The sequence below is a fragment of the Eretmochelys imbricata genome, chromosome 7, assembly GCF_965152235.1.
Source record: "Eretmochelys imbricata isolate rEreImb1 chromosome 7, rEreImb1.hap1, whole genome shotgun sequence".
NCBI classification, from domain to species: domain Eukaryota; kingdom Metazoa; phylum Chordata; order Testudines; family Cheloniidae; genus Eretmochelys; species Eretmochelys imbricata.
The window spans coordinates 92,294,690-92,306,756 of NC_135578.1; the positions used below are offsets into that span (position 1 = coordinate 92,294,690).

Below are 12,067 nucleotides of genomic sequence, written 5' to 3' on the forward strand. Positions count from 1 at the left end.
ACCACGATGAAGTCTTCTTGGTTGTCATCTAGGCTGAAAGGTTGCTTGCCTTTGCTTCTACTGTGCGGTTGTTGTGACATTTTGGGGATCACCCAGGTGATTCTTTCACCACCTGTCTTGTAATTTTGGGTGCTTTACTGCTATGCTATAAGAGCTCAGAGTTTTGACACCAGTAGCCAGCCTACAAGCATAAAGGTCTCAACCCTGGCTTCCACCTGCCTAGTTAGTCGTTGCAGGGCTGATCCCACCAGCCCTTCTAGTCTCGAGTCTCTCCCAAATCTGTCTGCCCAAGTTCTTAACTACCGGACACTTGGACTTTTCTCCTCCAGTTTGTCACCCCTGAAGGAGTGAAACCTGCCCCCAGTCATGAGTTCACTTGGGCACACACACTCCATACAGTTTGCACAACAAACTCTTGCTTGCAGTAAAAATAAACCAAAGTTTTGTTTGATAGAAAAATCATAAATTCAAAGATGGAATAGGGAGGAAAAACAAACACACGTTACACAGAAAATATATATAAAGATGGAGTCTCGGTCTTTACACTTCTATGTTAGTTAAATTCCCTTTTCTCATACAAGTTACCTATTGCCTCTGAACAGTTTCCCAGCATATACCCTCTGTTCTACAGGGGATCCCATGTTTCCCAGATAGCACCCAGCTTAGAGGCTGGCCCTCAGTTTTTGGATAGCCTTCACTTCAAACCCTCTTCTCTTTTAACAGGGTGTGCCTTTTTTTTTTTTTTTTTTCCCCTTTCTGTCAGGCTCTGGTAATTCATGGATACACAGAGCAGGGGAAACTCCCTCCTTCCTTAGTTTTCTTTTCAGTTTAAATGTCTTTCCATTAACTTTAATGATCCACCATTGTATCTTCCTGGCTGGACAATGGGTGGGTATTTGAAGTTGGTTTCATGTAAACAACTGACCTGGAAGATGCCCTTCTCTGCCTGATTACTTGACCCTCTGTTCTGAGGTGATGCTGTAGTTACACCACAGTTATTACAATTTTCTACACACACACACACATTCATAACCATAATCTGTATACATATCACCTAATGACCATCAAGGTCAGAACATTACAAGCTTTCATAAAAGACCTTACTTGGCATATACTTATACACAATAACACTGTATACAACCAGTTGATTCAGTTGCTTATTCTCTCGGGTTCAGACACACCTGTTCTCCCTGGGGTGTCTGCGCCCTGATTGTCACAGTTGTTACCTTCTTTTTCTTCTCAGGTGTCTGTGGCAGCTTGCTTGTAGAGATCGATAGGATAACTGTAGGAGTGCTTGAGCAGGGTAGCAGAGAGTGTGAGTGAAGGGTGGTCACTTAAGAGTTTTATACTCTTCTTTCTATTTTAATGGAATTATAGGAAAATACACCTCTTTCAGGTCTCTTTAGATTCAAGGTTGGCTGCCGTTATACTTTCATGGGCTCCATGCCTGGTTTTGGTCACACCTTCAGCTCCTGAGCACACAATCTGTTTAATGAATTTGTCGCATACTTCTAATTGCCTTTGTTCTCTTATCCTCAGATAATCTTTTAAAGTTAGTTTTATCTTTTTTTTGTTGTTATTGGTATTATTATTATTATTCAGTCCATTTCCTGAGGGCAGATCTACACTTAAAAGGTGGCAACGGCACAGCTGAACTAGAGTAATGTTTAAGTGAAGGACACGCCTATGCCTATGGGAGAGCTCCTCCCGTTGGCGTAGTTACTCCACCTCCACAAGAGGCGCTAGCTGTGTTGACGGGCAAACCTCTCACACTGACATAGCGCTTTCTATACAAGGGGTTTGGTCAGTATAACTACTGGTGTGAACAATCCACACCCCTGAGTGATGTAGTTATACCAAACTAAGTCTGTAGGGTAGACATGGTCTCAGAGATCTCTCCAGTTTCATTAGGGTTCAGCAGGAAATGAAATTCTGTTTGTAAAAACTCCAGACGCTCTTAATATAAACATTTTCAGTTTTACAGTCTTTTTTAAAATTAAATAACTTTTAAAGAGGGTCTCTAGCTTAAATGGTCATTACAGAATTTATTGATTCATCATAATTTTTGGAGAGATGATTCTTCCTGACTTGGGGGAGGGGATTGCTTACATATTAAATAATTAATAAAGCTCCCATCAATATATATATTCTATACTTAAAAGGCTTCTTAAATTAGAAATCAGTTTAGCAAGGTTATTAAATTTCAGGTTGGTACATAAAGCATTTTACCATAGCCATGATATTAACAAACCATATTAAATGTTTTTCATTCACTTAGAATACTTGCAGATACGCCATTTCAACATTTAAGAAATAAACAAAAATTTTCTGTAAGGCATTTTTCCTAGAATTTCCAGAATGAAGATTTTAGAGTGATTGTGAAATAAACCCATTTCAATAAGGATATTTCCAGCATTCTTTTGTTTGGGTTTACTACAGTGTTTTTTTTCTTGGAAAGGGGAGCTTGCAGAGACCCGCTATACTCCTGGGTTTTATGTCTTTGATAAGGATCTTCAGTGTTCCTCTTTGAGTGGTGTCCCTGTGGGTGCTCCATTCTAGGTGTTGGTGCGTCACTGCGCCGGAGATTGGAGATTTCTCGCAGCAGTACGCGGTCGGGGGAAGGGCACCCACAGGAGTCGTCTCGTGCAACCGTTAGAACCTCCTGTAGTGTGCACTCCCCCAACCGTCCTCGGCTGCAGACAGATTTCCGCGGCAGTGCTCTCTTTGATACTTTCTATTAAAAAAAAAAAAGTTGCAAGTTACATAGGAACTTCTTTTTAGTCTATACTTAGTTACATTGTTTAGTTGGTCTTAGTCTATACATAATTACATAGTTTCATTAATTTCTCTTAGATGTTTTTCTTTAAAAAAAAAAAAAAAAAAAAAGAAAAGAGAAGAACGAAAAAGACTTTTTCTCTCCTTAACTCCCCTTTGGGAATAGTTTCTGTTTACCATTACCTTATCTCTAGAGAGGTGGGAGAGGCTTAACTGCAATCATGCCGGGCTCAACAGGATTTAAAAAGTGTGACTCCTGCCGTGAACCGATGATGGCCACACATCCTGCATTCGCTGTCTGGGAGAAACTCATATCTCCCAGAAATGCATACATTGCACCAACTTAACAACAAGGGCAAGACGTGACAGGGATCTCCGCTTGAAAGTGCTTGTCCTGGAGAAATCCCCCCAACCTCCGCAAGAGACATCTTCCGGGGAGTCTCATAAATCGAGATCCCTGAGCTCTGATAAGGCTCTGACTTCCAAACTGTCAGGAAGCGAGCCTTGACCTCTCCATCAAGGGTCTCTCAGAAAAAGAGAGCTTCCCCAGCGAGGTCTTTACCCTCAGTGCTCCACTCATCCAGAGTTAGCACTTACGAGGCACTGGGCTCCTCCAGCACCATCCCTCAGTGGAGCCCTGCCCAACCTCAACGCGCGGCACAGGAGTTGAGACGTCAAGTCTCCTCCACAGCACACCCCGGTGCAGAGCACGGCACAGGCAGCGGCACCGCGGTCAATGCTGCCACCACCGGCACTGACCCAAGACTTGCTGCCGCCTAACAAGCCGAACCCAGTACGTGTTGGTGCTCCAACGGTCGACCACAACCCCAAGGCGGGACCAGCACAACTCCTGCATCCTGCTGACATAGCAGTTTCTTCAGCACCACAGTCACCGCTGCTCGGCACTGAACACTCCCCGAGCTACATAGTGCGGTACCATCCTTCATCTCCTGCACCACTCTCCATGCATAGTGGCAAGGAAGGAGATGTGCAGGACAATGGCGTCTCCTCTCAACGTTCATCCCCATCACAAATGAGACCTACGTGGAATGCTGTGAAGCCTAAGCCTCATCCCTCCAAGCATTTACAGCCCTGGTATGCACAGCACTGCCTTACCCATTACCACCTTAGCCCATGCAGTGGCCACAATGGGGTCCTTGGCCCACATACCAGAGCCCCTATTCTGGTCCCCCTTCCCCAGCAACAAGAGGTTCCAGGGTACACCCATCATTACCACACAGAGAAACCTCTGACCCCCCTGAGACAGAGATAGAAGAGGAAGAGATACTATCTCAGGCAGACCTGGATGATTCACCACGTGCCCCACACTCATCTTCTGCACCAGATGAAGCAGTGACGCCGTCTACCCCTACGACACCAGATGACCTGAAACGGTTCCAAGAACTCTTCAAAAGAGTAGCAGACAGCCAAGAAATTGCCTTGCATGAGGTGCAGGAGAAACAACAGAAGTTGTTAAAAATCTTACAACCAGCATCATCGACCAGGATTGCCCTCCCCATGGATGAGGCTATAATGGAGCCTGCAGAGGTAATATGGCAAACAGCGGCATCGGCACCACCCACCAACAAAAGGGCTGACAGAAAATACTTCGTTCCAGCCAAAGGCATGGAATTTTTGTTTTCACACCCTCAAGCCTGTTCTCTGGTAGTAGAGGCTGCTAATCAGCGCAGTAAACAGCCTCATTTCTGCTCCTCGCTGCAAGATAAAGAACACAAAGAGACTGGACCTCTTTGGGTGAAAAGTTTACTTGTCAGCCACCCTTCTGCGTAGAGTTGCCAACTATTCTGCTCTACTAGCAAATTACAACTACTCTAACTACAGTAAAATACAAGAGCTTGTGGAGGATAAAGCATAAACATAGCATAAACATCCTCAACTCAACACCATTATCGATGAGGGTCAGTTAATAGCCCGCACAGTGCTGCAAGCCTCAACGGATGTAGCGGACACAGCTGCCCGAACAACCGCAACAGCTGTCGTAATGAGAAGAACATCATGGTTGCAGGCTTTGGGAATTCCAAAAGAACTACAAATAGAAGTGGAGGACCTCCCCTTCGATAGGGATAAACTATTCTTGTCTCAAACAGACAACATCCTCCATACCATGAAGGTCTCCCGAGCAATGCTGCATACACTAGACATACACCCACCGCCAGACAAACGCCCTCGCTTTACACCATACTAGAGGTCACGAGACGCCTTGTTTAACCGTCAACAAGCAAGATACTTCACTCAGAACAGACCCAAACAACGGGCCCAGAGACGACGAGCTCCACAGAACCAGGCCTCGTCCACCTGTCCATTTACATCTAAGCCACAATTTTGAAGTCATGGTCAAGAGTATGCACGACCTCCCCACACCTCTAGTGCCAATAGATACCCCATCCCACAATTTTGATCACCGTCTATGCCCAGCTTACCATGCCTGGGCTGCGATAACGACAGATCAATGGGTTTTGGAGATCATGCAGTCTGGCTACACCATTCCTTTCACAGCTATCCCTCCCCCCTACAGTCCCCCCTTCCCCGTCCCTCTTCAGGGACCCCTCTCACGAGCACCTTCTGCAGCAGGAGGTAGAGCACCTCCTACTGCTGGGTGCTGTAAAACCAGTACCACATCAGTACCGAGGGAGGGGTTTTTTATTCCAAATATTTCCTGACAGAGAAGAAAGGAGGGGGATGGAGACCAATCTTAGATCTCCGAAAACTCAACAGGTTCATATGCAACCGCAGGTTCAAAATGGTCACTCTGGCCCCAATAATCCCAGCGCTAGATGGGGGGACTGGTTTGCAGCCCTTGACCTCCAAGATGCATACTTCTATATTACAATACATCCTGCCCACAGACGGTTCCTGAGGTTCACAGTAGGACCCATCACTACCAATACAGGGTCCTTCCCTTTGGACTGTCCCCTGCTCCCCGCATGTTCTCAAAAACGCTCACGGTAGTAGCAGCACATTTACGATGCAAAGGAGTCATCATCTCCCCCTATTTGGACGATTGTCTTCTCAAGGGTGCCAACCGACAAAAAACAGCAGGCATGCTGAAGACCACAATAGACCTGTTTCACCACCATTATCTACAGATAAATGAAAAGAAATCCACCCTGGAACCAACCGAGCAATTGGAGTTTATTGGAGCCGACGTAGACTCCATACAAGCCAAGGCAATATTGCCAAACCACAGATTCACTACATTGACCAATCTTATTTCCATGGTGACCGTCAGCCCACAAACTTCAGTGAGGACATGCCTTCAGATTCTGGGATGTATGGCAGCTACGACTTTCGTAGTAAAGTATGCCAGACTCCATATGCGCTCTCTGCAGCACTGGTTGAGCACGGTCTGTGCACCCAGCAAACACTCAACAGACGTGTGACACTACCACCCAGGGTTATCCTCTCCCTACAATGGTGGACGAAGCCAGGGAATGTGTGCTCTGGGATTCCCTTTCAACAAGACTACCCATCAGTGACTATTACAACAGATTCCTCCCTGATAGGTTGGGGCGCTCACTTGGGTCACCACAATGTACAAGGCAAGTGGTCTGCAACAGAAACCCGACTACATATCAATCTCCTGGAACTCCATGCAGTACACAATGCATGCTGACGCTTCCTCCCTCTCATACGAGAAACCTCAATCTCTGTTCTCACCGACAATGTAGCATGCATGTTTTACATCAATCACTAAGGAGGAGCCAGGTCTCACTCGCTGTGCATAGAAGCCATGAATTTATGGAACTTCTGCATCCGCAACAATATAAACATCACAACATCATACCTACCAGGGTGCCAAAACATTACAGCCGACAACCTCAGCAGGCACTTCTCACAGGAACACGAGTGGGAAATCCACAACAGTGTTCTCAACACAATATTCCAAAAATGGGGTCACTCAGTAATTGACCTTTTCGCCTCAGTGACAAATCACAAATGTCCACTATTTTGCTCAAGGGCAGCCCTGGCACCTGGATCGTTAGGGGATGCCTTCCTCATCCCATGGAATGCATCACTCATGTACGCCTTCCCGCTGATACCACTGATCCCACGGGTCATCCAGAAGATACGACTCGATAAAGCATACATCATTCTCATTGTCCCCACACAGCCCAGACAGACTTGGTTTGCATACCTCTCACGTCTAGCAGTCTATGCCCCACAACCACTGCCTTTCCGGATGGATCTCCTTCCTGTCCCAGAACAAGAGCCTGACGCTCCATCCAGACCCAGCGAAACTTCATCTCAAAGCATGGCTCCTCTGTTCGGAGAAAGTAAAACAGGTATTACTAAATAGCTGTCCCCTCACCACTAGAAATACTTACCGCCATAAGTGGAAAGATTCTCCCTTTGGTGTCAGCAAAAACAGCTGGATGTGACCAAGGCGCCTCTCTCTATGATTCTAGACTGCCTACTAGAACTTAAGGAAACAGGGTTAGCCATAAGCTCTATTAAAGTACACCTCGCTGCCATTATGGCCCTCCACAAACAGATAGAAGGGGCTCCAATATTCGCTCACCCAATTAAATGGCGCTTTCTAGCAGGTATACAGAACATGTACCCAGAGGCACGCCAACCTGCACCATCATGGGATCTCAGTCTTTTGTGTTCAAATGTCTCACAAGACCACCCTTCAAACCTCTAGCAACCTGCTCACTCCTTCATATGTCAATGAAGGCTGCATTCCTAGTGGCAATCATGTCTGCCAGATGTGTCAGATGTGTCAATGAAATAGGAGCATTTATGGCTGAACCACCGTACACTGTATTTACCAAAGACAAAATTGTTATGTCCTCACCCAAAATTCTTGCCCAAAGTGGCTACAAATTTTCATATTAACCAAACCATAACTTTACCTGCCTTCTATCCCAAGCCACATAACAACTCTCGAGAAGCAACATTGCACATGCTAGATGTCAGACGGGCTGTAGCCTTCTACTTGGACAGAACTAAACCTTTCCGCAAGTCACCAAGACTATTCGTCTCTATAGCAGAGCGCTCTAAGGGCTCTACAGTATTCACTCTGAGACTTTCCAAATGGGTCTCTACCTGTATTCAGACTTGCTACCACCTGCATCACACCCGTGCCCACATACCCATGGGCATCAGTTCCCACTCAACGCAAGCCATGGTGACATCGATTGCATTCTTGAACAATGTCCCCTTAATAGATATTTGTAGAGCTGCAACCTGGATATCGGAGCACATTTTTGCAAAGCATTACGCTATCACCTGAGGCCTTGTCTCAGACTCTATCGTTGGCCTTATAGTGCTCTCATCAACGGAGGGACTGTCGGGAGAGCGTGTGCTACAGGAGGTGCCAACGGCTGCACGAGACGACTCCTGTGCGTGCCCTTCCCCCGACCAAGTACTGCTGCGAGAAATCTCCGGCGCAGGGACACACCGATACCTAGAGTGGAGCACCCACAGGAACACACATCTCGAAGAACCATCGTTACTGTACAAGGTGAGTAACTTCTTCTTTCTGAAGTCCTTTTGACCAAATTGTGTTTAACAGTTGCAATTTTTACAATTAAAACTCCAGTTAAATATTCTATACAAAGTATGAATCACAACAACCAAGTTTGCATCCATTTTCCAAAACATAGCATAAAAGGAATTGGCATAGAAGGTTAAAGCAAGATAAAGTTAAAAATGCAGCATTTCCAAGTTTTTGTAAATACTCTTAGGCGTCCTAAGTATCTCCCTTGATACTTGGGGACTTGTCCCTCAGGTGACAGGAAGCAGAAGCCTCCTGGAATTCCTTTGATTAGCTAGAAAACCTCCTAACATAAATAACTAAAAACATGTTTGTCATACTCACCAAGCACCCTGGCTATAATCTGCTTGTAACTATATGTTACTATTCAGTAAAGGTACAAGCAAGTTTGTTATGACCTAATGTTTTAAGAATAAGTTATAATAATTTTATTAATATCAGTAGTGAGGTCTGTTCACCGCAAGTCTCAAACTACCAAAATATGCTGCCACAGATATAGGGTCTTTCTGTTAGAGCAAAGGTGACCTTGGGCTGAGGGGTTCTGGATCTGCAAGACACTTCTAAGTTCAGATTACAGGATATGTTTACATAACAGAAGCATTTGGAATAAGTTAGACTCCCAGAAAGTGCTTAGAAATCTGCTCTGAAAAGAAATTAAGTGTATGGATTTCTTACTGAATAATTTCACTAGTGCTTCCTTGTGGTACCGGCAGCAGCTTAATACTGTAATGTGTGAAGGACTTTTCTGCCATGTGTGGTTTGGTTCTTTTGACTTGAAGAAATTTCTTGGATACTGATTCAGTATTATAAGTCTAAAAAAGATTTTTTTTTTTTTCAATCGCATCAAGTCACGCTTTAATAGGTTGCTTGTACCAGATGCCTGGACAGTTGCCTAGACAAGATCATAGTTGAAATAGCTGCAAGGACTTTTCTGGGAAATAGCATAGAGCTCTTAAGGCCTGGGAGGGGAGTTTGAATTCCTGTCCGGGCGTCCTGAAAGATATTTCTCTTGCACATGTTCCTGGATTGTTTATCTGATTGAAAGTTAGCTAATTCCCTAGTGTCTGGTATTGGAAAAGCCTTAACAGGAAACCCAGATCCTTAATTGAAGCTTCCTCTATTATTCAACGTTAGTAACTACTGAAAATTAAAGTTATGCAAGGTTTTGTATTTGCTGCAGAAGCCGTGAAGCACAGATAATTCTCCACAGACAAATGCTTGTCATATGTACTTTGCCTGTTCGAGGGAAGGGGTTTAATTCCTGGAATTTCACAGAACTTTCCTTGGTAGTTTGATACAGTATATCCTGTTTATAGATGGTAAAAAGCAGCTGCAGGGACAAATAAAAATGTGGTTTGTTCAACTAGAAAACGTGCCAGTGATTAGTGATGTCTTGTTTCTGGCTTGTCTAAGATATTTTTCTTTCCAAAAATTTGGAGTAACAAAAGTGGACAAGGTGAATAAGGTACTATGTCTGAAAATGTGTGCATTTATTCATTAATTACTTTAGGCATGAGAGATTGTTTTCCATACAGTTTTGACTCTGGTTTCACATTTTAACTGTTTTTATTCATGTATGAGTAGTTTGAGGTGGAAATAGAAAAACATAATAGAACCTGATTTAACAGAGTATCAGAATTGGCAAAAAGTAATCCATTCAAGTTGCTTGTTTATCTCATAAACCAGTTTTTGCATGCATGTGAATTGGAGCTGATAGATCAGAATGTTTAAACTGTTCTTTTGTCCTAGTTTCATTCTTATTTCTCAATTTTTATCAGCTACTCATTTTTCTGTAACTCATGTCAGCACTTTATTAGTCTTGATATGTTGAATTAGTGTTTTGTACCTGCAGTGAACAGCATTTATTTAGTAACCCCCTAAATAAAATAGAAAGACTCTGAGATTGCCACTATTACAGAGGTGGGCAAACTACGGCCCACGGGCCACATCCGGCCCGCGGGACCCTCCTGCCCGGCCCCTGAGCTCCTGGCCCAGGAGGCTAGCCCCCGGCCCCTCCCCTCCTGTTCCCCCTCCCCCGCAGCCTCAGCACATTGTGCCACGTTCTGGACAGCTGGGCAGCGCAGGTGCAGAGCTGCGGCCCGACCTGGTGCTCTGGGCGGCACGGCTGTAGCACTGCCAGCCACCGGTGCTCCTGGCAGCGCGGTTAGGGGGCAGGGGAGTTCGGGGGTGTGAATAGGGGTTGGGGGGGTCAGAGGGCAGGGAACGGGGGGGGTTGGATGGGGCGGGGTCCCGGGGGGCAGTCAGGAATGAGGAGGGGGTTGGATGGGGCAGCAGGGGGCAGTCGGGGTGGCAGTCCGGGGGTGGTCAGGAGACAGGGAGCAGGGGTTAGTGGATGGGGCAGGAGTCCTGGGGGGGCCATCAGGAGACAGGAAACAGTGGGGGTTGGGTAGGGCAGGAGTCCTGGGGGAGCCGTCAGGGGTAAGAATCAGGGGGGTCGGATAGGAGGCAGGGGCCGGAGCACACCTGGCTGTTTGGGGAGACACAGCCTCCCCTAACCGGCCCTCCATACCATTTTGGAAACCAAGTGTGGCCCTCAGGCCAAAAAGTTTGCCCACCCCTGTACTATTAGGTGTATATAATAGGTGTGTTGTATGTTGTCTTCCAAACTTGTTAAAAGCTAAGCCAGTTAGAAACACACCATTTTAATTTGCTGTATGATTAGTGTTATTTGTATTACAAAAACACCCAGAGGTGCCTGTTAGGATTGGGACTCTGTCAGGGGCACCAGAATGGGGGGGTCAGGGGGCCACGGCCCCCGCACTTTTAAAAGTGGGAGGGCTATGCACTTTTTACCAGCCATGAGGGCGAGTGAGGGGTGAGGAAGGGGCGGAGAAGAGTGAGCGGGGACGGGGCCTTGGGGGTGAGGGGCAGCATGAGGGCAGGGGCTTGAGGAGAAGGAGCAGTGCAGAGGCGGGGCCTAGGGGCTGGCAGCAAGGGCAGGTCACCAGTGGGGCTCCCCACACTTCCCCCCACTTTTAGGAAGCTTCCGCTGATACTGGGCTCTATTGTGCTGGACACTGTAACATACATGGTAGGAGACACTCCATGGCCTGAAAAGTTTACAGTGTAAATTAAGATGCAACAAGTGGGTGTAACAAATAAATGGAGGGAATGGGTGAAGGAGGATAAAAGGTAACTGATAAGAACACATAGTTACAGAGGCTATGTCTTCACTGCAAAAAAAAAAAAAAAAAGGAGGGGGGGTTTACAGCAGTATATTTAACATATTAGCTGTAAAATCTTAGTGGAGACATGGCACCTGTAGATATTACTGCAAAGTCAATACTGTACCTCCACCTGTGGCTGATCTTGCCTAGTATACTTCATGGTAAAAATACAGTGCTTTGTCGCCTCTATCCTTTACTGCAGGATAGCTAATGCATGTTAGTTATCCCACAGCTAATGCATGTTAGTTTTGCATAGTTAAATGGGGTTGACTTATTCTGAGATGTGAGCTTTATTAATTACAGGAAGTAAACACACAAAAATAGACTACCATAATCACTATTCACCACCTGCCTAACCACTATCTGTAAAGTAGCAATCCTTTATGTGCATGTAAAATTGAAATTTCAGTAGTAAACTTCAATTTTCAAGGATTGTAAATTGAGCTGTTTTTAAAGAATGTGTTGAATGAAATTCAGTCCAATAGCATATTTTTAAAGAACATGCCAGATTTAAAATAATTGAACCAAAGCATTTTAATGCATTTGGGAGAATTTAGCTTTAAATATATCTTTGATTTCATAT

At 45.3% G+C, this 12,067-nt stretch overlaps 1 protein-coding gene across 3 annotated transcripts in view; it reads left to right on the forward strand.

The window, feature by feature from the left end:
- Positions 1-12,067, forward strand: part of PCGF5 (polycomb group ring finger 5) — a 64,951-nt gene that overhangs the window by 27,544 nt on the left and 25,340 nt on the right. The gene's annotated exons all lie outside the window — the stretch shown is intronic.